The sequence below is a fragment of the Geotrypetes seraphini genome, chromosome 17 (genome assembly GCF_902459505.1).
Source record: "Geotrypetes seraphini chromosome 17, aGeoSer1.1, whole genome shotgun sequence".
Lineage (NCBI taxonomy): Eukaryota > Metazoa > Chordata > Amphibia > Gymnophiona > Dermophiidae > Geotrypetes > Geotrypetes seraphini.
The window spans coordinates 1,990,293-2,017,739 of NC_047100.1; the positions used below are offsets into that span (position 1 = coordinate 1,990,293).

General features: G+C 40.3%; 1 long non-coding RNA gene across 3 annotated transcripts in view; it reads left to right on the plus strand.

Annotated features, from left to right (window-relative positions):
• Positions 1-2,526: 2,526 nt before the first annotated feature.
• The window catches only part of LOC117351369, a 35,249-nt gene continuing 10,328 nt past the window's right edge, over positions 2,527-27,447 (plus strand). For 2 of the 3 annotated variants that reach the window (XR_004537396.1, XR_004537397.1), the window contains exons 1-3: positions 2,527-2,697; positions 10,303-10,420; positions 17,675-17,750. This is a non-coding gene — a long non-coding RNA (uncharacterized LOC117351369). Of the gene's footprint in view, positions 2,698-10,302; positions 10,421-17,674; positions 17,751-23,783; positions 24,127-27,447 lie in introns of those variants that run through there. The other variant, XR_004537398.1, reaches the window with a different exon arrangement.

Here is a 27,447-nt window from a genome sequence, read left to right on the forward strand (position 1 = left end):
ATATGTGACTATAGACCAAAAGCAGACAAAAATTGCTAAAGGAGGAGGGGGAGACATCTTAGAATCATAGAAACATTGCAGATAAAGGCAAAATGGCCCATCCAGTGTGCCCATCCACAGCAATCTCTTCCTATTGGCTAAGGTTCTTTATACTTGCATTGTGATGTCATAGAGCTTTATGATTATAGAAACCTGATGGCAGATAAAGGCCAAATGGCCCATCCAGTGTGCCCATCCACAGTATCCACTATCTCCTCCTCTCCCTATTGGCTAAGGCTCTTTATACTTGCATTGTGATGTGATAACAGTAACCATTATCTCTTCCTCTCTCTAAGAAATCCCATGTGCCTCTCCCATGCTTTCTTGAATTTAGACCCAAGCTTTGTGTCTACCATCTGTACTGTGAAACTATTGCATGCATCTAGAATCCTTTCTGTAAAAAAGTATTTCCTTTGACTGTCAGCAGCGATTGGGAATGATACATGGCTGCCTAGATGGTTGGCATGGTGGAGGATTTCACCATGGGTGGGCGACTGGGGCCACCTTGGATAGACCATGTGGGTCTTTATCTGCCATCATGTATTTACTTAACATTGACTCTACTGCTTTTAGCTGCAATGAAGGCGGGTCAAAGCGGTGAACTGTCAAAGGAATGTCAAGTTATCAGGTAGGAAAGTCACAATCACCCAGACCCTAATTTAAAAATACAAACCAGAGAAATATCTACTCGTGACAAAACACCCCAGCAGCATCATTAAATATGAACAAAATCTGACACACGTTTCAATGTTGCTGTGCAAAAGCCGAGCTCGAGACCCCAAGAAACACTTTTCCTCTCCAAATCCCCCCAAAGCAAAGACTTTGCAGAGGAAAAGCTGAATCTCAGGCGAATAAAGTTACCTGAACCCCTTTGGGGGACCGGCCAGACCCCATTGGTTTCTCCATATTCACTCGCACCAGACCACAGAAGTCTCCAAAGCGCCTCCATTGACAAGAAAAGCTCCGCCTCACCTTCGGGACGACGGCCTCAGCGGTTTTCGCGCCTGAACTTGAACCTGCGCTGACGTCACGCCCTCCGAGCGAAGGCTTCCGGTTCAGGTGAAGGCGCGTAGGAGCCGCTGAGGCCGTGAGCAAAAGGAACGGCGCATGCGCCACGTGCCCCGCGAGAAACGCCCCGAAGCCCCAGAGAAAAGAAGGGGATACGTCGCGATATATCACAAGAGGCTCTAAAGTCAATACAGAAAACACCCGCAAAACCATAGCAAAATAAAATAAGATCAACCATTGGGCGGGAAAATCTACATAGAATTTAAAGAAGCTGAAACTGATGGGGAAAATCTATGTAGAATAGTAATGTAGTAATATCGCCAAAAGCCAGTGAATGTGCTTGAAAAGGGCTTTTAAGCCAAAGATCCCGTATTTCCATTATAGTGTCGCCATCTGGTGGAAACGGTAAAAACAGACAAGGAATGTGAATGGGCTTTTAAGCCAAAGATCCACTATTTCCATTATAGTGTCGCCATCTGGTGGAAACCATGAGAAAGGACAACGAATGGACTGGAAGTGGAAAAAAGCTGTATTAAATAAATAAATGTTTAAAAGAGTTGTAATATGTAATGTTTAAATGTTTTAAAAAAGCAATCTAATAAATATCAGCATTTAAACCATAATAGTGAAGGGTATTAAGCTAATAACAAAGGTTAATTCAATAAGAAGCGGCAACTATCGGCGCCTTCTAAGGTACTAGACTTTTAGCGCCAACTAACATTATGGGAGCTGTTCTGTATAATAGCGCCCATCAAGTCAGTCGGCGTTACACAACTTCCATAATGTTAGTTGGCGCTAAACGTCTAGTACCTTAGAAGGTGCCGATAGTTGCCGCTTCTTATTGAATTAACCTTTGTTATTAGCTTAATACCCTTCACTATTATGGTCTAAATGCTGATATTTATTAGATTGCTTTTTTAAAACATTTAAACATTACATATTACAACTCTTTTAAACATTTATATAATACAGCTTTTTTTCATTTCCAGTGCATTCTTTGTCCTTTCTCATGGTTTCCACCAGATGGCGACACTATAATGGAAATAGTGGATCTTTGTCTTAAAAGCCCATTCACATTCCTTGTCTATTTTTACCGTTTCCACCAGATGGCGACACTATAATGGAAATACGGGATCTTTGGCTTAAAAGCCCTTTTCAAGCACATTCACTGGCTTTTGGCGATATTACTACATTACTATTCTACATAGATTTTCCCCATCAGTTTCAGCTTCTTTAAATTCTATGTTGATTTTCCCGCCCACGGGTTGATTTTATTTTGCTATGGTTTTGGGGGCGTTTTCTGTTTTGACTTTAGAGCCACTAGGCTTATTTGTATGTGTTGTCTGGATCTCCTCTTGTGATATATCGCGACTTTTTTTCTGGGGCTTCGGTGCGTTTCTCGCGGGGCACGTGGGGAGGTTGGAAACGTCTTGGCGCATGCGCCGTTCCTTTTCCTCACGGCCTCAGCGGCTCCTACGCGCCTCCACCTGAACCGGAAGCCTTCGCTCGGAGGACGTGACGTCAGCCTCAGGTTCAAGTTCAGGCGCGAGGAACCGCTGAGGCCGCGAAGAAAAGGACGTCGACGGCGGCCCGAAGAGGCAACGGCCAGGCGGGCGCGAGCCAGAAGGGGAGACAGACAGACGGACACAGGTAGGGGGATGGGTGGACTTTGCAATGGAGAGTTGACTGGTCAGGAAGGAAGAAACGCCTTTGTGTATATTAGTCATTTAATTGGGGGGGTTAAAATTACTATTTATCTACTCCATTGATTGAAATGTGTCAGTTTTGAGAATTGACATTTGCTGCCTCTCTTTTGCCCTGTTCAGGAAGAAATGCCTTTGTGTATATTAGTCATTTAATGGGGGGGGGGGGGTTGGGGGTTAAAATTTATATTTATCTACTCCATTGAATGAAATGTGTCAGTTTTGAGAATTGACATTTGCTGCCTCTCTTTTGCCCTGTTCAGGAAGAAATGCCTTCGGTTCGGTCTCTCTGCAGCAGAGTCTTCAATCTGAGGCTTTCCTTTCTCTATGTTACTACTTTTCCCCCCTCTTTTATGAAACTGCCATAGTAGTTTCTAGCACTGATGCTCCTAGGAAGCCAATGCGGCTCCCCGCACTACAGTTTCGTAAAAGGAGGCCTTAGTTTTTGCCTAGGGGTTATCTGTGTGCTGGTAGGAATGAATGTTGAGAAGCCTATGGTCTGCTTTGCTAGTTGAATTTGTTGCTTAACCATTATAGTGTTACAATTAGTGCTATTATGGGGCAGGGTCTGGCTCACGACTTAGCCAGTGTTTTGAATTTCAGCCTCTTAATGTCATTGACTTTGACACCCCTTACCAAACTGGAGAAGCAGAACAGTGTCTGAGGGGGAGATTAAAGCGATTTGGTTGTAATAAACTCCAGAATGACTTTCAAATTTAAGTCTACAAAGCAAGACTATGACAAGAGTGATGCTATATGCCAGTGTTCTTCAACCGCTGTCCACAAAATAATTCTTTTATTTCCACCGGTGTTAAAAGGTTGAAGAACACTGTATTGGAACTTGGTTCTATAATATCTTTGGATGGTCTGCAAATTTTCTATGTTTAAAGTTATTCTAGGGCCAATGTATGGTATTGAGTGTTAGGTGCCATTGACTCATGTTCGAGTCCTAGTGATTCAAAGAATTACTGATCTAAAAATGAATTGGTTTTGTGCTAATCCTGTAAGGTCCTCCAGTTTTATCCCCATGGTTGCTTTCAATGTGTCCAGCCATCTGATTGCAGGTTGCTCTTTTCGCCTGGTTCCTTCAATCTTCCCAAACATGGGGGTCCTTTTACTAAGGCGCACTAGCTGGTTTAGCATGCATTAAATGCTAACGCATCCATATAATATAATGGGCGCAAAAGCATATAGCGCATGCTAATATTTAGCACGCCTTAGAAAAAGGACCCCATGATGTCCTCCTCCAGTGATCTCTCTCTTCTGATGGTGTGACCAAAATAAGACAGTTGCAACTTCATCATTTGGGCTTCAATTGACATAGCTGATTTGATCTCTTCTAGAATCTTTTTTTTTAGTTCTTCTGGCAGTCCACAGCATGCATAAAATCCTTCTCCAGCACCAAAGCTCAAATGAATATTGATTATCTATAATAAAACTTTAATTCATGTAATGACCTCTCCCTCTTCGATATACTAAGTCCCTCTAAACTTCTCTTTACTAAGTCCTTCTTCCTTTCTTTATCAATTCTTGTAAACCGTGCCGAGCTCTACTTCTGTGGAGATGATGCGGTATACAAACTTAAGGTTTACATTAGATTTTGTAAATAGCCCAAAATCATCCACATCAGAATCCTAAAAGCTTAGCTTTTGAAAATTTTGGGATCTTCTTAGGCCTCAACATTAATTTTTCTAAATTACTTGCCTTTCTCATCACTGCATCCTTTTCAAGCTAATTAGGACTCTGAATGGGATAGAAATATTTCAACCTCTTCTCTCTTCTTTAGATGCCCTCTACTCCTGCCCAAGTCCTAGCAAATTGATGAATTATAGATCTAAAAAGAAATCAGTTTTGTGCTAGACTGGTAAGATCCTCCAGCATCATCCCCATGATTGTTTTTAACATGACTACCCATCTGATTGCAGGTTGCCCTCTTCACCTGGTTCCTTCAATCTTTCCAAACATGATGTCCTTCTCCAATTATCTTTCTCTTCTAACAATATGACCAAAATAAGAGTGTAACATCATCATTTGGGCTTTTAGTGACATTGTCGGTTTGCTGTCTTACAGAATCAATTTGTTAGTTCTTCTGATGGTCCACGGCATGCACAAAATCTATCTCCACCAAAGCTCACAAAGAGCACTTAGTCACAATGAAGTCTCTTAACAAAGTATTCAAAGGCAAGGAAATAACACTCCAAACGAAGATCAGACTTGTCAACACACTCATTTTCTCAGTTGTCAATTACGGATGCAAAAGCTGGACACTACGGAAACAAGACAGGAGGAAATATTTTTCACTCAATGAATATTTAAAATCTGGAACTTGTTATCGGAGGATGTGGTAACAATGGTTAGCTTATCTGGGTTAAAAAAAAATCCCATTTGGACAAGTTCCTGAACGAAATGTCTATAGACTCCTATTGTGATAGATAAGATGGAAGCCCTACTTGTTCCTATGATCAGTAGAATGGAATCTTGTTACTCTTTGATATTCTGCATGGAGTCTTGTTACTTTTTGGGATTTGGTACTCTGGATTGGTCACTGCTGGAAGCAGGATACTGGGCTAGATGAACCTTCAGTCTAACCCAGTGTGGCTATTCTTATGTTCTTCAATTTGTGGGAAATCTGAATTTCTGCTGCAGAACCAAGATTAGGAATGAAACACATTGGTAAATACTGTATCTGAATATAGTTATATCCCTAATGTATAATCACTTGTCCAGAGCAGCAAGACAAATGTGAATTCCAATGGTCAGTTATTTAATGGCTTTCAAGTTAGTCATCAGTTCTTATCTCAAAAGGCTGAACTGCAGACCAAAATGTTAATGGGAATTTAGACCATTTTCTTTTTAATGGGCTTAGAGAATGCCAAAATGTCTCTTGGTCGTATAATTTTATCAGGAATAATGCAAAAACATATTATCTTGACAGCATAGTTCAAGCCTGGTCCTCAGACATGCAAATAGAATTATCTTCAGGGGATACATGATCCCCCCTGACTCTTATGTCACAGAAACTCAATTTGGATTGGTGAGCAGATCATATCTGGACTGAGCCAAAGCGCATAAGCTGAAATGCTTCTACTCAAACTTCTGTTTAAAATGTGAAACTGATACTGGCACGTTGATGTCTTCTCCATGGCATCTCCCTTTATCTCCATATTGGCCTGGAGAGCTGGATGAGATTATAGCACTGTTTACCAAGCATCTTTCCCGCATTAATCCATGATATACAAAAGGGCCCTTTTAGTACACTGTGCTAAAATTTGGGCTTAATATGTTGTAATGCAAGTCCAGATTGAACGGGGGCATTCCCTCTAGTCTTTTTATTTTACGTAACACCTGCAGGATGTTAACATGGAACTACAGGATCATCCAAAATTTCTAGTTGCTATCTCCCTTTCCCCGCCACCACCACTGCTACCAAAGGATGGTCCTGCACAGGGTTGAGGGTAGGATCCGACAGAAACCAACTTAAAACATGATTTATAATTAAAAAAAAAGAATTATAGTTGTTCTGGAAACCTTTTGTCACTTCTTCATTTAGCTGGCTTCAGATTTCTGCCAAGTGCTTGCTCTGAAGATTATCACTGCTGACTGACAGCTCCAAGCGTGCCCAGGCCTGGAGCATTTCTGGGGTGATTTAGTGCCATTGAAGACACAGGAAAAAACAGAGCCACTAGACAGAAGATTAAAAAATCTGCAATTTAGCAGAGACAAAGGCTGTACAAATCCTCATGCTGTCAGCCTGTTTTAACTGTCTGCAGATTGAAACATGCAGCCTGGAAAGTGTTAAGAAGTATATTACCGTATTTACATGTGGTATGTCATGTTCAGGGAGATGAGATCACCTAACTCTGAAGCAAGATCCACCTGACATTCAGACAGCTGGTCTAGACTAGGAGCTGGCCTCTGGAACATGGGATCCAAGTTTTGAAATCCTCCGCCTGCTTGCTATGAAGGAATACACTCAGGCTCGAGAAGAAAAGGAAGACAGCACTGAGGATGTACCCCAGAGAAGGATCTGCTTAGGAAATAAGTGTATCATCTCTGAAGAGGAAGATTGCCAGTTTTCCCCATTGCTTACAGTGGCTTTGTATTTTCTGACCCTTGGGCAGGGAATCAACATACAGAGCTTCCAAGTTACCCAATTTCAGGAAGGAGATTATAGGCCAGTCCTGATTTCTGCCAACCTCTCTACTTGATGTATTATGGGACCCACAGCTCTGATTTAAATGTCTGGAATCAGGGACTATAAAACCTTTAGTTCAAAACCGGACTGGTCATAAAGTTTCCCTTCGGGTAACTTGGCAGTTCTGATCATGTGTGCCTGGCTGTAACTGACCTGGAGCTCAGATTTGGAAAGGCAAGCAATTAAATCTACAATGCAAATCCAGATGCTAAGAAAAACAAGATCCACAATTCATACATAGAATGGGATAAAACCAGGACTGGATCATCATATTCCAAAAATCTGGAGCCAGTTTAGAAACTACTAAGACAAGAAAAGACAAAAAAACACCACTTTGAGACACCCCCTAATAACACCATACCCTGCCTTTGGCTCCACCGTGAAAGAAGCTGTCAATCACCCAGTCCCTGAAGGAAAACAAAGGTCTAGACCTGCCCTTTTCACATCCTCTCCTGATACATTTGTTTTCATTTAATTGCAGATTGTCACAAAGAAAACAATCTTTGCACAGAAGTTATCCTTTCCTGTGTTAACATTGTACCCCAAGGAATGAAATATTAAAATATCCTTATGATAAGTCAGTCTAAGGTGATTAGTTCAGGGCTTTTCCTCGCATCCCACCCACAGGAAGTTATATCAGAGAGAATGGAACATAGCAGAGGAAAGGCCCTGGCGGGCAGGGCAGGATTAAAACGAAGGCAAAACTAGGCCCTCTCAAATATGTAAGTCACAGCAGGTTTTTGCCCTGGTACATTAGGAAAGGGATTGGAACTTGTATTCCGCCTTTTTATAGTTTTACAACCACACTCAAAGTGGTTTACATACAGGTACTTCAAGCATTTTCTCCATGTGTTCTGCCGGACTCACAATCTATCTAGTGTACCTGGGGCAGTGGAGGATTATGTGACTTGCCCAGGGTCACAAGGAGCAGTGCAGGGTTTGAACCCACAACTTCAGGGTGCTGAAGCTCTCCTCCAATACAATATCAGAAGTGAGCCAAGTATAGGTCAATGAAGCCATTGTGACATCACTGATGAGGTTGACTCTTAGGCATTGATGGAATGAGGCACGATGACATCACAATCTCGGCTCTGGAATGTTGCTACTCTTTGGGTTGCTCTCTGGTACTTGGGACCTGGGTTGGCCACTGTTGGAAACAGGATGCTGGGCTTCCTTCGGTCTGTCCAAGTATGGTAATTCTTATGTTCTTATGTGAGCCAAGGCTACTCTTTGGGTTTCTGCCAGGCATTATGACATCGGAGAAAGGGGTTCGTAGTTTTACAACCACACTCGGTGGTTTTCATTCAGGTATATCAATCATTTTCCATGTCTGTCCCGGTGGGCTCACAATCTGTTTAATGTACCTGGGGCAGTGGAAGATTAAGTGACTCATCAGGGTCACAGGGAGCAGTACCACAACCTCAGGGTGCTGAGACTGTAGCTCTAATCATTACACTACAGTTGCTGCCAGAGAGAAAAGAATCAGGAGGGAGTGGAGGGTACAGACCACAGTTGGCCACAGAGGTCTGTCTATTCTTCCTCACTTCCCTTGTACTACCTTCTAGTCGGCACCGCAGGAGGAGCAAGCAAGCAGGGCTTCTTACCTGCTGTTTCCTTCTATGCCAGTTTTCCTCTGTATTCAGAATCATCATGCAAGGCTCCATTTGTGGGAGCTTTCAAATATATTTAAATTATCCTGAGGGCCCCAACATACCTTTTTTGCCCAAGGCCCAACAAAGGGTAATCCTACCCTGCTGGCGGGGCCAGCCACAGGAAGCCTGTTTTCATTGCCACCCGAGCCATGCCTTAGGAGAACTGTTTGGCGGGGGGTGGGGGGGTGCTAAAGAGAGAAAGATGATAGCCCCAGGGAAGGGAGTACAGAAAGAAGAATAAAGAAAGGGGATAAGTGGGAAATGGTGAGGGACAGGGACGCAGTGTGGAGATCCTAGACAGAACAGAGAAGATGGATGGTTGACAGAGAAGGAAAGAAGAAATGTCACAAGACCCTTGAAAGAGTTAAGAAAAGAGATTCTGGGACAAAAGCAATGCCCAGACAACAAAAAGACTGTATTTTTTTTCTGAATTGATTCATTCGAATATGTCATCTCTGATATCTTGAATTTCAGCCTCTATTTCTATTACTATGGCAAGATTTCCAGGCTATTTAGCTTCCTTAACCAAACCTAGAACTAGTATTTACCGACAACATGTTCTTTATATAAATAAGCTTGAAATTCCATCTGCCTTTTTTTACTCGGTTAAAACCTTCTCGTAAATCCTTGTTTGAGTTTGTTGCTCCAAGGTTTATGGAATACACTGCCAAAATTCATGTGGAACAAAATTATTTGAGGTTTCATAAATTACTAAACACATGACTTTAATACATTTTAACCTTGATTTTGAAGTTTTATGTTTTTTATTCTGAAGTTGTAAATTCTTGCTGGAATTTTTCTAGATGGTGAAGTGTGAGCTGTTCTGAGCTAATGGTTCTGGAAGGATTATTAAATTAATGTATTATCATTATAAGCAACAAAGGATCCAGAACTCTGCAGACCGCACGAGGGGTGGGGGTTCAAAGGAACTTCCTTTGAGTGCAATCTGCTGTGCCAAATAAATATATTGATCCCCTTTTGATATGTGACCTGCCCCTTGATTATAATTATATTCAGACAATGGCACTCTCCAATTAAGTGCTGTTAAATATATGCTCCCGACTCCCACAGCATCGAGTATCAACTTCTATAAATTAAAGTGTTTCTTTTCCAGCTAATTAGATGTTCATTGAGAGTAACAGAATCCCTGTCTATCCATGTTTTTATAACACAGGTGTTATTACCGGCTACCTTTTCTGGTAGAATTAAGTATTCATGTTAATATCACTATGAAGGTACAAAACCTAGATCAGGGATCTCAAAGTCCCTCCTTGAGGGCCGCAATCCAGTTGGGTTTTCAGGATTTGCCCAATAATATGCATTGAAAGCAATGCATGCACATAGATCTCATGCATATTCATTGGGGAAATCCTGAAAACCCGACTGGATTGTGGATCTCATGCATATTATTGGGGAAATCCTGAAAACCCGACTGGATTGCAGCCCTCAAGGAGGGACTTTGAGACCCCTGACCTAGATGGATGATATAAGATAAGCCCTGTAGAGGAAGAGAGAGAGAGTCCTTAGGGAAAATAGTTTATCTCCAGTGTGTACACAGCAAACAGCTAGTTTATTTTATTTTTATCTTGATTTGGGGTGTTTTATTGCATTTACTAGTTAAAACCTAAAATCAGAGCAGCGATGTGTGTTTAGCCCAAAACGTGCTCATAGATATAACCTACCCCCCTTTTTTTTTACAAAACAGCAGAAGCAGCGTGGGACCAGTCAGGAAGTGCAAAGGTCGCGCTCCTGTGTTGTGTGTCGCTCTGCAAAGAAGCAATTGTCCACCAGAAGACCGCGCTGGACCACCGCCACTTAAAAAGGTATGGGAGGGGGAGCCACGCGGTGTATTCAGTCCATGGCGGTGGAAAAAGTGAGTTTTATAGTCTGAAAAATATGGTAATTCAATTTATGGGCCATGGGGTTATGTTTACTCTGAAATGTTTCTGATGAGTATTCATACAACAGCTTTTAAAAAACGTGTGTCTACACTTTCATTCTAAACTCTGTAGCTTTGTTATGTTAAATCTAGAATATCGATTTTCTCACTTGCCGGTAAGAATCTCTGGAATAATGAGATTATGCAAAGATCATGTGTCTTAAGATGAGTCCTCGATTTAGTACATGCTAAATGCTGACGCATCCATTATATTCTATGGACGCCTTAGTAAAAGAGGGGGACAATTATTTGTGTTTGTGCTTGAAATTGTACATCACTTAGATTTAAGCAATTTATTAATTTTTTCAATAAATATCTCTGTTTTCATAGTTGGTTATATTACTTGCTTGTAAATAATTGGCTTCTATTATTATTATTTGGGACTTGTGTCACTTGTTTGCCAGTGTATTCCAGGAGCTAAAGACTCAGATTTGCCCAGTCGGGGGAAGATGACACTAAAATCCTAATTTCCAGAGTCATATCTTGATACAATGTGTGCCTCCCTTCCTACACTGTCCAGTAGGAGGCGGTGTGTTTCTGAATTGTTCCTAAATAATGTCTACTTATCTGAAATTTTTGTTGTTGTTAATTAAGGTTTTGGTTTTAATTAATGCACCTACTCACCTTGTGTGTATACAAAAAATGGAATGCAAACTTGGATAACAAAATTAAGGAAAGTAGATATGTTCCAGTATTCCCCAAAGGAAGGCAGGTGTGGCTCACTGTCATTCTCCTTGGCTCCAGGACAGTGAGGATAGGGTAAGCCATTCCTGCTTTTATACCTAGTGTCTACAGTGGGGGGCAAACCCCAGATGATCCAGCCTGTCCCTAATGACCTGCAGCCATTTGATAAGCCTCCGCTCCTTCAAATGATGTCGGAGCGAATTGTACCGTGAGTCAGCAGACTGACGTTGCCAGCTTAATGGACTGTGCTATGATGCTTGATGGCATTGTGTAAGAAATGCATCTCTCATTTAGAATGTTAATTTTAACTGCATGTTTTTATTCTTATTTATGCAATTATCGTGTTTAATGTTTCTAAAACGGCGGTGACCTGCTTTCTGCAAAAACATTTTGAGAAGAGAGAATATCAGGGAATAAATATTCAACACAGCTGTTTGGGGAAAAGTCACATAGATTTAGCAGATGCTTCTGTTTGAGGCTGATTATTTTATGTTAAATCTGTTTATTTTGTTTAGTGCATCACAATTTGAAATTTTATGTAAGGGTTATAATAAATGATTTTGGTAACCTGGATAAAGAGTGGATGCCAAGTGAATGGCTGGGATTTGCTTTCTCAAAGTTATTAGAGTTGGTGTGTGGAGAATGTTGTTGGTTTTCTCCCTGGAGCTTGAAGAAAAGTTGTCATTTAGAAATAATGTTGTTAACAAGAAGCACTTTGAATTGTCTCCAAGCAACCTGCTTATTTCTATAGCTCTGGCCTGGCAGGTCCAGATTCTTGGGGGTGATTTACGAATCCTGAGAAGAACAGAGGTGCTGTGGCTAGAAGTGCGCAGAAACACGCACCATGCTACCAGTACATGTTTCAGTGCTCCGTATCTTCAGAATTACATATGGCAAGGAGAGATGTAATCTTTTTTTTTAATTTTTAATGTTTTATTTCTTCTTATCTTGATGCTGTGTGCATTCAGGTCCTCCACCTCTGGTAGCAGAGTCCTGTTTGATCACATGAGTACAACAGGTCATTACAGGGCTTCAGTTAACCAGATTTTATTTAATTTTTGGAAACCAAAAGGGTATACAGATATCTAAGATCCTAATAGGCTCACAGAAACATAAGGTCCTCATTAAGGAAGCACACCAATAAATTCCTTATTTCAATGCCATTATATGCACATTTGTTTCAGAACAGGACTCAAAAACAGAAAGCTGGTACTTTATTCTCCTTCCAAAAAATGTGTCTCTCTGTGAAGTCAAAATAATAAAAAGAATAAGTCCAAATTTGGGCAAATGGAGGATGCGCCAGGGTTTTCTTTTCCCCTCTAAAAGCCAGCAAAGTAAGTGAATGTCTGCTCTGTACTATTAAAGCCCTACTTGAAGTCTCTGCTATCAATATACGAATTCACTCCCTGGTCATTACCTACGTGGATTATTGCTCCCAAATCAACATCTGACTGAACTGAAGTTAACTGATGTGTATACCTAGTGTTGGTTTGGGAGCCATCATTGTGTGTTCTGACCTATGATTAATTTGAGCTCTCTCTCTCTCTCTCTCTCTCTCTTATACAGCACTGGGCTGTGTTATCCGCCTTTGCATACAGTTCCAGCTCCTATTGCTGACCTACAAGTGTGTTCATTCTGCTGCCCCTCAATATCTCTCCTTTCTCCTTATACACCTCTGTTCCTCAGATAAGCCACTCTTACCCTTCTCCTCCACTGCCAATCCCAGACTTCATCTAGCTGTCCCCCTATGCCTGGAATAAATTACCCGAGTTTATCCGCCTTGTTTAAAAGCAGACTAAAAACCCACTTTGTTGATATAGCCTTCAATCCATAACCCTCCCCACTACCCTCCAACCCACCCAGCAGATTAACCGTTCCCCTTAACTGTATCCATGACATCCTGTTTGTCTATCTTGTCTGTTTAGATTGTAAGCTATTTTGAGCAGGGACTGTCTTCTTTGTGACTCTGTACAACGCTGCGTGCGTCTGGTAGCACTAAAGAAATAATTAATAGTAGTATTAGTAGAGATGTTCTGTCCTACTGAGGTCTTTTTTCTCCACTTGGAAGGAATGAGTATTTGATTTGCTCCTGTTCTACACTGGATAAGAGTGAGTATGCTTACTTTTTTGGGCACTAGGCACCCAGTTTCCTCTTCCTTTCCTGCCCCACTCCCTCTCTTAGCTGGCAGGTATCCCCAAACCCCGTCAGCTGAAGAAATCCAGGGCCCGCCTGTAGTCAGTGCTAGGCAATGTGCTTATGTTCAGTTCGCATGGGGCGCATAACCTCAGCATGTTTACAGTGTTGGTTTCAGTTGCTCAAAATGACTTCTGCACTTTAGCTAACTTGGAGCGGATTGCACGTTTCTTCAGCCACTGGGGCTTGAAGGTCGCTGTAGTCTGCCTGGTGCTAGGTGTGTCTGAAGAAACAGTGGAGAGCTCTAGTCCAGGCCCACCCATTGTATTGCCCCTGCTGTGAGGTGAAGGATGCATCTGGGTTGCTGGTCCTTCCAGGCAGTATTAGGTAGGGTTACCATATGCCTCCAGAAAAAGAAAGACTAATTGAGACTTCCGGGTTTTACCTCCATTGCTGTCAGTAGAAGTAAAACCCGGATGTCTGAATCCGTCCTTTTTCTAGAGCCATATGGTAACCCTAGTATCACATGCTCTCGTAGTTAGCAGGAATGGACTTGGGTCACAGATACCTTTTACCTTTTATGATTCTTCCATCCTTTGCCCAGCAGAAAGACCAGTAGTTGCCTTTTCCCCGTCTCCTCTGCTTCTGGGCTCCTTCTCTCCTTGCTGTCTTAGAACTCCTTATTCCTCCCATCCCAAACCCCCCATTTTTGGGTTCCTCCTTCCTTCCCTTGGACTCCTATGAAGGAAGAATCTGAACATTGGCTTGTCCTTCCAAAAGTGCAAGGGGACTCCATCTGACTGGCAGAGAGCCCCCTCCTCATTGCATCCTACTATTCAGAACTCTACATAGCAGCAAGGACTCCAGAAAGTTCCTCTGAGCTCTAGGGAGGAGATTCTGAATCTGAGGCCTCTGCTAAATGAACGTAAGATCCAGTGAATACTTTGCAAGAGACTGGCAGGACCATACTGTCAGCGTGTGACTGTAGGGATGGAGATCTGATAAGTTCTGGTCCAGGGCATCAGAACACAGGTAAGGTCAGCACACAGGCAGTTCTGAACCAGGCCAGGTCGGCACACTGATCTAGGCCCTGTGAAGCCCTGTGTAGAAGTATGAATCCTTTCTCTTTCCCTCTTGACAAAGCAAGGAAGAAGGTTTGCACCTTGAGACAGAATGCTGAGGCAGTCCCCCCTCCCCTTTTTGTCACAAGACTCTTGCCACATATTAACCTGACACAGGTTTACCCTTATCTTATCTCTTATCTTGTTTAAGCATCCCTTATATGGGTAACAATCAGACTTTATTATAACCATCATAGAAACAAAGAAACATAGAAGATGACGGCAGAAAAGGGCTACAGCCCATCAAGTCTGCCCACTCTGCTTACCCACCCCCTGTCTATGCCCTAATGACCCAATTATATGTATTCAGATGTCACGTGAGATAGTAACTTTGAGAAGCACATGAAATATGTAAACAATAATTACCTTGGTCTAATCCTCACTGTAAATGCATTATGAAATTATAACCTTGTAGAGCATTAGCTAAGTAATTAATGGAGCTAAGATTCTCTGTTATATTTCTTTATTCATTTTAAATTTTACAACAAGTGTACAACAAATCCATTCATTAATATACAATTCCACTTGAAATTCTGCAATTTTCACACAATAAGAATTTACCCTTCCCCACCCCTCTAAAACATATTTGTAGATAACTATCACATAATATAATAACTATATCAATCATTTTTATTTATCTTTGAAAATTAAAAACCCACCCTCCCACCCACCATACATATATATATTAATTGGGGAAAAATGTTAACTATTTATTATAATTTATTAATGGCCCCCATACATCCTTAAATTTATTAAAATATCCTTTTTTAACAGCTTTAAGGGTGAGAGACCATCCATTAGGGAGTGCCTCCTTCCTGACTCTTAAGACTGCGTGTGTGTGTGTGTTTCCTATGTGGCATTCCTACATGTGGCAAAGAAGGAAGTGATTGGCTACTATTTTCCTTTATTCATACTTAATTTCTAACAGAAAACTGGCAAGAATACAAGCGGCATATTAAATTAAGATGACTGTTCTAATTATCTGACTATGGAATATTTTATTGCTTATGCAGAGATGCCAAGTTACCCAGTTCCAAGCTGGAGAATTTTTGGCCAGTTCTGGTTCTGAACTTCTGTCCCAAAGCAGTGAGGTTTGTAGCGCCTGAGCCTGCTGCAAGTCTCATAATGCACCAGGATTGGATGGTCAGAAATCCAGGACTGTCCCAAATCTTCAGCCTGGAATTGAGTAACTTGACATCTCTGATGCTAGTGGTTAGGGTTGATCTGAAAGAATCAAAACTGAAAGTAGGCAAAGCTGTAGAGAAGGCAGGATGCTGAGGGAGTTCAGTCTCCAGTACCTCAGGACACACAAGGCCCAATGGCATAGTAAGAGGAGGCGGACCATCCTGGGCGCCGGCACCTCTTTGTCCCCCCCCCCATGCCACGTTCACGCCCTCCCTTCCCCCACCCTAGGGTTACCAGACGTACGGATTTCCCTATCCTCCTGTCTGGGGGTCTAGGTTTTGAAAAGCTTCCCGACATAATTATGACGTCAGATAAAGGCCAAATGGCCCGTATAATCTACCCATCCACAGTAATCATTATTATTATTATTAGTAGTAGTAATTATTATTCTATTTGGTACTGCAATGAGATCTCAAAGTCAAATTTCATCAAATAACAACAAACTTTTATTTATAATGACTGGAATAGCAGTACAACAAATTACACACAATTGGAAAAATTGTGACAGATTGAACTATAATTTTTGGTGGAACTCAGTTTGCCATATATATAAAATGGAACATACATTTGCAACACAAAAACGATATATGGATAAATTCAAAAAGATTTGGGGACCATTAACAAAATATTGTAATAATTGAATTTCATTTTCCCATAATAAGAAAATAGTTAAAGAAGAAAGGGAGGGAGGGAATATGGGAGGGGGATTTATACTCTTTATTATAAATTATAAATAAAATATTATTAATAGATGGTATTCTTACATGAAAACAATGTAATAAAGGGAAGGGAAAAAGGTTAATAATTTAAAAAATAATTGATAAAATCATTACAATATATATGTTGTATAACTTTATAAGAAAAATAATTACAGTTATATGATATATAAAATCATAAGAAATATAAGATAAGAAATGTTATGTATAAAATACATTATAGAAATATCAAGTGTATTATTAAGATAATTGTATGAAAATTTATGACACTTGTTGTTAAATGAAAAAAAATCAATAAAAAAACTTAAACACAGTAATCATTATCTCTTTCTCTCTCTGGGAAGGGGCATCTGTGCAAACGCGGATGCCATCTGGGGGTGGGAAAGAGGTGGAACTGGGTGGTCCTGGGGGTGTGGCCATGGGTCTAGCCCAATACCTCTTTAAATCTTATCCAGCAAGAGCAACTTTTCAGGCCTGCTGCTCTTGCTGGCCTGGCTCCTTTCCAAGATCAGTTCCAAGTCACAGGGACAGGCTCATACATACATTTCAGAAAGTTATTAAAATTGACCCTATTTGTAAGATTTTTAGAGAACTAAAAAAGAGTGTATGATCATTTTGTAAGTCGTTGTAAAACCACATCGATCTGAGAGGTTTTGCGGTCTAGAAATGTAATAACATAACAACAAATTTCTAGACCGCATTATGCTATGAAAAATACAAATTATGTGTTGAGAATACAGAGAAATCTAATTGGTCAGAAATTTTGAGAAAATATAATATGTATGAATTAATTAATATTTTTGATATATTAGGTTGGATTTTCTTTTTTTTTTTTATAATTCTTTATTCATTTTCAAATTGAACAAGTGCACAAAATAATATATTATACAAATTATTCCACAATAGCACATTAATATCTACCACATAAAAATCTAGTGATACAATAGCTCCCCCCACCACCTACCCTTCATCGCATTTTCAATAAAAATATACACATACTATACGTCATATTATAACATATTACATAATATTCAAGATATCGAATATGAATATAAGAATGATATGTTGTACTTAAAGTGTTACATGAAGGAAAATCAAGTGTGTATTTATCTAAACATTTAATAAAATTCAGAAACTCCCCAACCCATCCCCTCATTGTATTGTACTTATATTAGAAAAATGGTATCTATTCATTACAATAATTTAAGGTAGATTTAAGAAACAATGGTTGGAAATCTTTGTCGTAAAGAGCCGCTTGCTATGAAAGTGTATGCTCATGATATTTCTTGCTTTTGCAGCCCTTAACTGAAGTGGCATCAGATGGAAAGTCAATGCTGGCGGAGAAGCTGCTCATGTTGGTGAAAATTTAATGAGGTATGGGGGTGTAAGGGAGGGCATGACTGTGGGGGATGGGAAACGAACAGGGGGGGGGGTTGCCACTGACAGGGCACAATATTCAATGCTATCTAACTGGCCGGGGGGAACGGCTCCTGGCTGCCTAAATAGCAGATATGACTATCTCATGCTGAATATCCAACTCGCCAGTGGCGCAGCATAGACAGTCAGTACCTGTATTCAGCAACTTGCCACCTAAAAGACTGGTCTATCTTTGGCCATTAAGACTTAGCTGGCTAAATATTGGGCTAGCTGGCTATATCTCAACCGGCCAAAGATAGACCAGAAATTCAATGCCAGTCACCCAATATGGCGCTGCATTGAATTTCTGATGTTACTGCAGATCTGCCAGGGATTTCCCCTCGTCTGAATATTGGGGGGCGGTGTTGTATGTAAATGTAACTGATTACTGTATTTCAGTAAAATTGTTACTTTTAATTGTAAAGAAGTGCAGGATAACAATTGTTACTTTCACTTTTCACTACTTTTGCCTCGTTCCATCTGATGCTTCCAGTTACAAGTAAAAGCAGAAGCAAGATGTGAATGATGATTCCTCAGTAAAACAAATTGAACAGGATTTTGTTACTGCAGACCTCAAAAGCTGCCTTTGTAGGCTGAAAGGGTTACTGGTCTCCAGCCAAACAGAACAGTAATGAATTGGGTCACTTTCAAATGGAGGTGAAGCTGGTGAACAGACATATGTCCCTACGGCTCTCCCTCTGACATCACTTCCTATGCACGGCACCCAGCAGTGACATCAGTGGGAGAGCTGAAACAGTCGTGAGGAACACGTTGAAGTTGTTGCTCACAGCGGTGAACAGCTAGAGGTACGGGGAAGGGGAGGAGGGGTGCCGGCGCTCCCGCCACTGCTTGAACAAGATAGTTTTCACAAGTTTCCTGAATTGTAAAACACTGGGCATACCCTTAACCTCAATTGGCAGAGAATTCCACATAGAGACGCCACAAAGTTACATGAAGGAATTTTAAGCAACATCTTATTCTCATAGTGCAGTATATCTCAAACTGTATACCTCCTGAGATTCCAAGTGTGCCGCGGCACACTGAGAAGGAAGAGAGGCACCTGCCAGCTGACTTCCCTAAGCGGTACAGCACCCAGCGCTGCCCAATTTTTCCGTAGGCTTGCATGTTTCCCCCTTCTCTCTAGCATTCTCTGGCTTCCCCCAAGGTCTCACCTTTAAAGCTAATTACAGCAACCTGCAGAGGATCACCGGTAGGTAAAATGATTTTATTTTCAATATAGTGATTGAAATGTGTAAGTTTTGAGAATTTATATCTGCTGTGTATATTGTGTGTATATGGAAAAATGAATGGAAAAAAAATTGCATTACAATTAGTAAAGGGGATGGGATCTGGGGCAGAGCTTGGGTGGGCCTAGGGCGGTCTGTGGTTGGGGTACTCAGTTGTTATTTGTTAGACTTAGGGGGTACTTAGTTTGAAGTAGTTGAGAAATTCTGCTGTAGGCAATCAGCTGACGTCAGTGCCTCTCCTTCTCTCAGGCCCTCTTCCCTGCTGGCACCTCCTACTGGCGTCTCAGGGTCCATCTGGGGGCCTCTACACATGCACGGACATCGTTGTGATGATGCCATGCATATGTGTGATGTCATCACGGCAACATCCGCGCACTTCTGGGTGCTTCAAGCCGCGGCCACTACCTTTAGTGTGCCCCGGCTCAAGAAAGTTTGAGAGACACTGTCATAGTGTAATGAATTTGTTGGATGTTATGTGAAAAATAAAGAATTAATCACAGCAGGACCATTGCTTTTCAAGAGCTTAAAAATTCAATTTGAAAAGAAATAGGTAGCCAATGCGAATCACAAAGAATTGGCAAATGTAGACGCATGCGCAATAATTCAGTGCCAATTGTAATGCACAAACTACGTGTGTAGTTAAACCAAGATGGAGCGAATTACAATGAATCAACACTGCAGAAATAACAGTTTGAAAATTATCCAATGATCGAAAATCCCTCAATCTTCTTAATAGGCGCCTTTGACAGCACAACCTTAATCTATGGCTTAAAAGATAAAACAGAATCCAGAATGAGACCTAAGTATTTGCATTGGTTAAAAACAGAATCCTTCACATCATCAATAACAATTTCTCTCGGAAACATATTCAACTGATTATCACATCCGAGACACAAAATATGTGTTTTTGACACATTAAGTTTAAGATGATTCTGAGATATCCAGTCTCTGACCACCTTCAAACTGGTGCATTGAACAGAGATCCCTGAACTAAAAATTGTATATCATCAGCAGACAACCAAAAGTTTGTTCTTCATTAAGATTGCTTTTGGTTTGTTTAATTTTCATTCCACTGTTAATTTATGCAGTTCAGATGTTAATTTTTTATCAAGCCATTATGTGATAAGTGGCAGGGAATAAGGTCTTCATGTCTTGCAGCTAACAATAATCCATTTCTCATATGTCAACATCCAGAAATGTAAGGCTCAAATGAAACGGTAGAAAGGATTATTTAGAGCTATTTCTGCAGCTGAAACTGTACTTTATACACAGAAATGCCCAGCAGATAATGCACAACAGGATATATTTGCTTTGTGTTACTACACAGTGGTTTTTCCCCCCCAACGGGTAGTGCTGGCAATGCCCTCAGCAGATATGCCAAAAAATCACATGGTCTTACCGATCCTCTTAGTGCATCTCAGCCTAGACTTCTGTGATCTCTGTCCCTACACTCACTGTTGTTTTTGTCAATAAAGGGACGTGATCCCATCCTTCAGGAGCTAATGGCTCTTTCTGTTCAGCAAGCTGAGCTGCCTCCCAAAGGGGCAGAGAAATTTAGAAGGACTCATCTTCTTAAATGGTAAAATTCTTCTCTACTAAGCATTTTCCCATGGACACTAAATGGGAGAAAACCTTTAGTACATCTGGCCCCATAATAAAAGGAAAACTCGCCAAGAATTCAAAATTAGCCCAGCTTTCAGGATATGGCAAAAATGCCATTTATATAATTACATTTCCGAGGGCTCTTAAGACTCAGTTATAAGTAATCTGTCTTTCTTTCTGAGATTAGGGACTGAAAGTCTGGGAACACTTTAAATCTGCCAGAGTGTAAAGCAAAAAGAAATATTAATAAACATTTTAAATGGATTCCTAATAATGTGAGTACAGAGCCAAAAAAATCTGCAAATGAGTTTGTGAAATTGCTCTGCTTCTCATCTGCTGACTGCTAGTTCGCTCTGTTTACTTGAAGGGATTAACCATGTCTTGTACCTCAAAGCTAATTCCTCATTTTCAGGGGCTGGTAAGGACCACTGCTTCTGGGCTCCTATGTCACTGGGAAAGCCAATCTGAACAAGTTCTTAACATCCACATGTAACCCTAGTCTTACTGGCTAAACGGCCCATCCAGTCTGCCCATTCGCAGCATCCACTATCTCCTCCTTTTGCTAAGAGATCCCAAGTGCCTGTCCCACGCTTTCTTGATTTCAGTCTGTCTTCTCCACCTCTACTAGGAGACATTCTACACATCGACCACCCTTTCTGTAAAAAAAGTATTTCCTTAGATTATTCCTGAGCCTATCACCTCTTAACTTCATCCAATGCTCTCTCATACCAGAGCTTCCTTTCAATTGAAAGAAACTTGCCTCATTCGCATTTATGCCATGTAGGTATTTAAACATCTCTCTCATATCTCCCCTCTCCCTCCTTTCCTCCAAAGTATACGTATTGAGATCTTTAAGTCTGCCCCATACACCTTATGATAAAGACCACGCACCATTTTAGTAGCCTTCCTCTAGACCGACTCCATCCTTTTGATATCTTTTTGAAGGTGCGATAATGACAGGAGTTGCCATTCAACATATTACCATGAATTGGAAAAATTATTCTAGACTTAATTACACTTTCTGGTGGAATTTGTTGTGTCATATATACAAAATGGAAAGAACAATTGCCATGCAAAAAGGGAATTATAATAATTTTAAAAAGATTTTGGGGCCATTGCTAAACTATTGTAATGATTAGACGCCTTTTTACACTGAAAGTATATTTATAATTAGGAGAAGGGAGAGAGCAGTTTTTAATTGTATTAAAGATTTAATTAATAATTATGAATGTAATATTTATATGATATTTTGACTACAATATCTGTAGAAAGGGTGGGAGGTGGAGGAAATAAATTTATGAATGTAAGATGATGATAATAAGAATTTCAAGTGATGTGTATAAGTTCAATTGAAATAAGATTTGTGCACTGGATATAAGATGAAAAAAAAAAGAAGGTGCGACCTCCAGAATTGTACACAATATTCTAAATGAGGTCTCACCAGCATCTTATACAGGGACATCAATACCTCCTTTTTCCTACTGGCCATATCTCTCCCTATGCACCCTAACATCCTTCTAGTTTTCGCCGTCACCTTTTCAACCTGTTTGGCCACCTTAAGATCATCGCATACAACCCACCCAAGTCCCACTCTTCTTTTTTTTTTTTTTTTTTACCTTTGCCACAATTTTTATTTATTTTTAAAAAAATTTTATACCACCAGAAACTCAGTGGTTTACAAAATTAACATACATAAAATATAAAACACAAATGCAATAAATAAAACTCAGTATCAACATACATATAGCAATAACATCAAATGTCGCCCATGGCAATACTATCAGTAAAACTATGGCAATAGCCAATAAAGCAATTTCTGATTTATAACTATTAAGCCATGTTAGAACTAAGCATCATCAAATAACTTTGTCTTCTTAAAAGCCAAATGCTCAACACATAACCTTATTTGGGTAGATAACTTATTCCACAGGGACATCCCTGCAATCGTAAACATGCTCTTCTCTGTTGATACATAATTTGCACTTGACATGCTAATTTCAAATTGAAATGGCAGCATCCAGTGCGAATTGTGGTGGGCGGAGCAAGCTCACCCGCCGTGACTCTCACACAGCTCACGCTGATGTTGGCAAGATGCAGAACACAGCATAGAAAATGACACTTATTTCCGGTGCGTGGGAGTTCTAAGAGTCCAGATTTCCTGTTTCTTGGATTTTGTAGGTCATTTGGGTCCGGGGCTCCCCTTTCCTGATTGTTGTTGTGGGGAGATGAATTGGGGGAGGGATTTGGGGATAAAGTTAGTGTTGTTCCTTTCTTCTGTATTGGTTTGATTAGTGATTTTTAATAAAAATTGTTTCAACACTAAAAGTTTGTTGTTATTAGAGGATATTTGACATTTAGCTCTCATAGACATGCCAAATAAAATTGTCATAAGACAATGCTACATGATTTTCTAGCATACAATTTATTTGATCCCAAATCGACTGCCAAAAAGCTTTAATAAATGGACAGTAAAACAATAAATGATCTAAAGTTCCAGCCTCGAGATGACAATGCCAACATTTATTAGACTTGGGAGCAATGCAATTTTTGTAAACGAACAGGGGTCCAGAGTGCTCTATGCAACAGGAAAAACCATGTTTGTCTCATAGATGCAGACATTGTACATTTCATCCTCCAAGACCAAATACGTGGCCATTGAGATGCAGTAATTTGCTTGATCTCCATGCTCCAAATATCTCTAAGTCTAGTGTTTGGTTTCTTATTCAAATAGCCAGATAATAATTTATACCACTGCGCGGCCTGGTGACCCAGGAAGTCCTGCCTGAAAGCATAAGAATTCTAAACTAAATTGATTATTAAGAGATTTCCATTCAGGGAACCCTGCCTGAATAGCCTGCTTCAGTTGCAACCATTTATAACTTTGTTTTTTATCATGGCCAAATTTATGTTGTAACTGTGAAAAATCAAGCAGTTTACCATTAGATATAACATCATCCAAGGTACATATATCTGCTTTAATCCAATCCTTCCAGACAATCTTGAAACCGCCTATTTGAATCTTGGAGTTTAGCCATATATTTTGATATGTAGATTTTTGAATTAGAAGAGGTGTTAAATTATTAATATATTGTAAAGTTTTCCCATGTGTCCATTAATATTCTATTGCTTTTACGTATCCTAGGCATTTTAATACTGAGAAGATGACGAAGCCTAATGGGAAACATGAGCTGCCATTCCAACCATAACCAATCTGGTAGCTTTTCCATGAGTTCTGGGAGGACCCAATACATATCCTGGCGCATAATATAGGATTGATGGTAACCTATAGAAGTTTGGAAAATTTACCCCATCCTCCTCAATTGGCTTTTGTAAGGACATCAAGGTAATTCTTGCAACTTTATCCAGCCAAATAAATTTAGTAATAATACTATTCAACTTTTTATAAAAAGACCCCTGAAAAAAAACTGGTATCATACCCATTTGGTAACAAACAGGCAAAATCATCATCTTAATAGTTTGGACTCTTCCCCATCGAGACAAATGTAAAGGATTCCATTGCTCACATAACTCTGTTACTTTTTGCAATAAGTCTTTCATTCACTTTCATTGTCTCATAGAGTGTATTTTTTAACCAGATTCCTCCTTTCCATATAAAAGGGAATGAATCAAATAAACCTCTTGTACAATGTACATTTAGAGGAAGAACTTCTGATTTAGACCAATTTATTTTATAACCTGAGACTTTCCCAATCAATTCTAGTAAACATGGAATGGTTGTTTCAGGATTCCTCAAATGAAGCAGTATATCATCCGCATACGCAGATACCTTATATTCCTTTCCAGAACGCGGAATACCTTGTATCTCCTTTACTTGTTGAATAGCTAATAACAAGGGTTCAAGTACTATATCAAAAAGCAAAGGAAACAAGGGACAACCTTGTCTAACCCCCCCTTTGCAACTTAAAACAATCTGAGAAATTATTGTTAATATATAATCTAGCAACAGGAGAGCTATACAAGGTTTGAATCATTTGTATAAATCCCAAACCAATACCCAACCACTCCATGGCCTGATACATAAAGATCCATTCTACCCGATCAAAAGCCTTCTCTGCATCCAAGGATACAGAGAAGGCCGGATCCCTTATGTCTTTTGTTAGATATAACATATGAAAGGCCAATCTAGTATTATTGGAAGAGTGTCTCTGAGCAACAAACCCTAAGTCCCACTCTTCTATCGTGCACATGTTCCTCACCCCCTAAACTGTACTGTTCCTTCAGGTTTTTGTAGCCCTTGGGTTTTGGCCAGGTACTAGTGACCTGGATTGGCCACCGTGAGAACGGGCTTCTGAGCTTGATGGACCATTGGTCTGACCCAGTAAGGCTATTATGTTCTTATGACTATTCGACTAGCCTTTCTTAACTTTTCCAGATATTTTAGCCTGTCTTCCTCTTTCTGCAATCTTTCTTAGTTTATGAAAGCTAACCTCTTTATTCCTTACCTTGTCGGCTACTTCTTTTGAGATCCATTTCAGTTATGAATTGTAGATAGCTACTGGTAAGGCAATGACCCCTGCTGAAAGCGGTCATGAAGACACACTTCTACTGCCTTGAAGGTCACCTGACATGCTCAAACAGCAGCAGAGACCAATGAAGAAGAAAACAGTACAATTCTGAAGTATTCTAAACAAAGCCTGTTGATCTTGGTCTTTTTGGCCACTGTAAATTCCTGGCTAATTTAGGAGAGTATTTTAGGATCTTTATAGAAACTGAAAAACGTGTGACTCTACTCTTCCCTGACTGCATACTTTTAAGGACTGTAAGAAATTGTTTTGTGTACATATTTGTGGTATTTCAGGGTAGACATATTTTTCAGAACACCTCATTCTTTTGTTTGTGGTGACCCTATCCAAGACTGCTTTCATCTTTTATTGGTCGGACAGATGAGTCAATTCCCTTTGAATGGTATCTTCCTGGTTGGCTTCCATATAAGAAGAATCTGTGTCTCTCACGCATGGGCTGTTGCAAGAGCTTGGCTGTGGGTGATCACATTTATTTTCCATGCTCAGGCTGGAAATGCAGTTTGCTTATCTCCTTTAGCAAAAGTATATTTTCCTTTTGTGACTGCTCTAGGTAAAGTTCTGAACCAGATGCTCAGCTGTAGAAGTTCTTCTTCTATGCTCCAGTTCCATTTTCTTCTGTGCTGATATCTGATATTTTTAGGCAAATGGCTGATTTTGATGTCAGTAACTATTCATCAGAACTTTATTATTTTTTGACATTTCTCTGCAGAGACAGAATGAATTTGGATGAAGCGAGTTGGAAAGGGCATGCTTTTATATTTTAGCATTCTGTCTGTGGTATATGTTCTGAGAAGTTAGAAATTTAGAGACAGAACTATATGGGTAAGAGAAAAGGTGAATCCTCCACATGCAGGTCCTGTAGCAGCCCTTGATTTCAGTGAACCTTTGAGCTGTGTAGGAGGAGATTTATCTCTGTCAGGATTAGAAACAATACTAAAGTCATCATGTAAGTCAAATGCAAAATCCTAGGCCAGAGATTATTGGAAAATACATCCCTCATCTCTAATAATGCATTTTCCGAAAGATGGTACAGTATTATAAATCCGAAAGATTCCAACCCTTTGCACTTTCTCTGTCATCTCAGCAGACTCTTTACAGGAAAGTGAGATGATGATGTGTGCCTTGGTCTTAGAGGCAATAGCAGGTCCCTTCTTGTTGCATACATTTAGATCATTGGCTGAGGTTTGCTAGTTCTGAGTCACTGATGCCCTGAAGTCTGAGCACCAGTTTCCCATCAGATAAGCTGCTGACGTTAAACAGATTTTGGATTTAGGCAGATGACAACAGTAACTCTAAAACACCTGAAAGTCCTCAGAAAAGTTGGGCTACATAACTTTGAGTTGCTGCTTCACCATACTTCTCAATAGCGTCTGTCAAGCCTAATTTGCATATCTCCTCTAAAGGGAAGGAAGATGTTGGTGCAGTCTGGCTGATGCACCGTGGCTGTCCTTATTGTACCTTTACCCCCTTCCCTCCTAGAAGAGGGACTCGTCACTGATGGTCTCTGGGATCAAAGTTGTCCCCTTACCAAAACCTTTTGCAATACATCCATTGTTCTTGCTCTCACTGTCATTCACCCATTGCCAAACCACCTACCCCTAGCATGTTGTCCTTTTTGTCCAATGCGCCAGGGCCAGCCTTCTTTTATTTGCTTATTTATTTACTGACCACCTTTTTATGAAGAGATTTATTTATGTAAAACATTAATATCCTGCATATCTGAAACCTATGCGGGTAACAATATAGACACATTGAATAGTAATCATGTACCCGTCGGACTCACAATCCAACTCATGCTGACTCCATATCCTCCCCCAATAGCAAAAACCTTGCCATACTTTTACCCTTGGTTTTTTTGGTACGCTTGATATCACTTCTCTTCCATAAGGTTAATTTGGGTTATTGTTATTCTGGCAACAGTATGTCCCAAGGTAAAGAAGGCATTTCTCTGGGGATCCTTTGGAAGAGTGGATGTCTCCATATTGCAGGACGTATCCTGCCAGATCCTACTGGGTTCCCATTTTCTTTGGTTATTTGACTCTTTCCAGGGGTAAGAGTGGATTGTTTTGTCTGCTAATCTGGGAGAGGCCATTTTTAATGCAGCTAATTCTTTCCTGAGCAAGTCAACTTTTGTTTCAAAGCAGAGATCTGGAAACAGATGGGTCAAACCTCCAAAGGCTAAATGGTTTATCTTAAGCTCAGAGGCGCAGCAATTGCTGAATAATAGTCAAACTCGCAGCCCACCAGGTACTATTTTGAGGC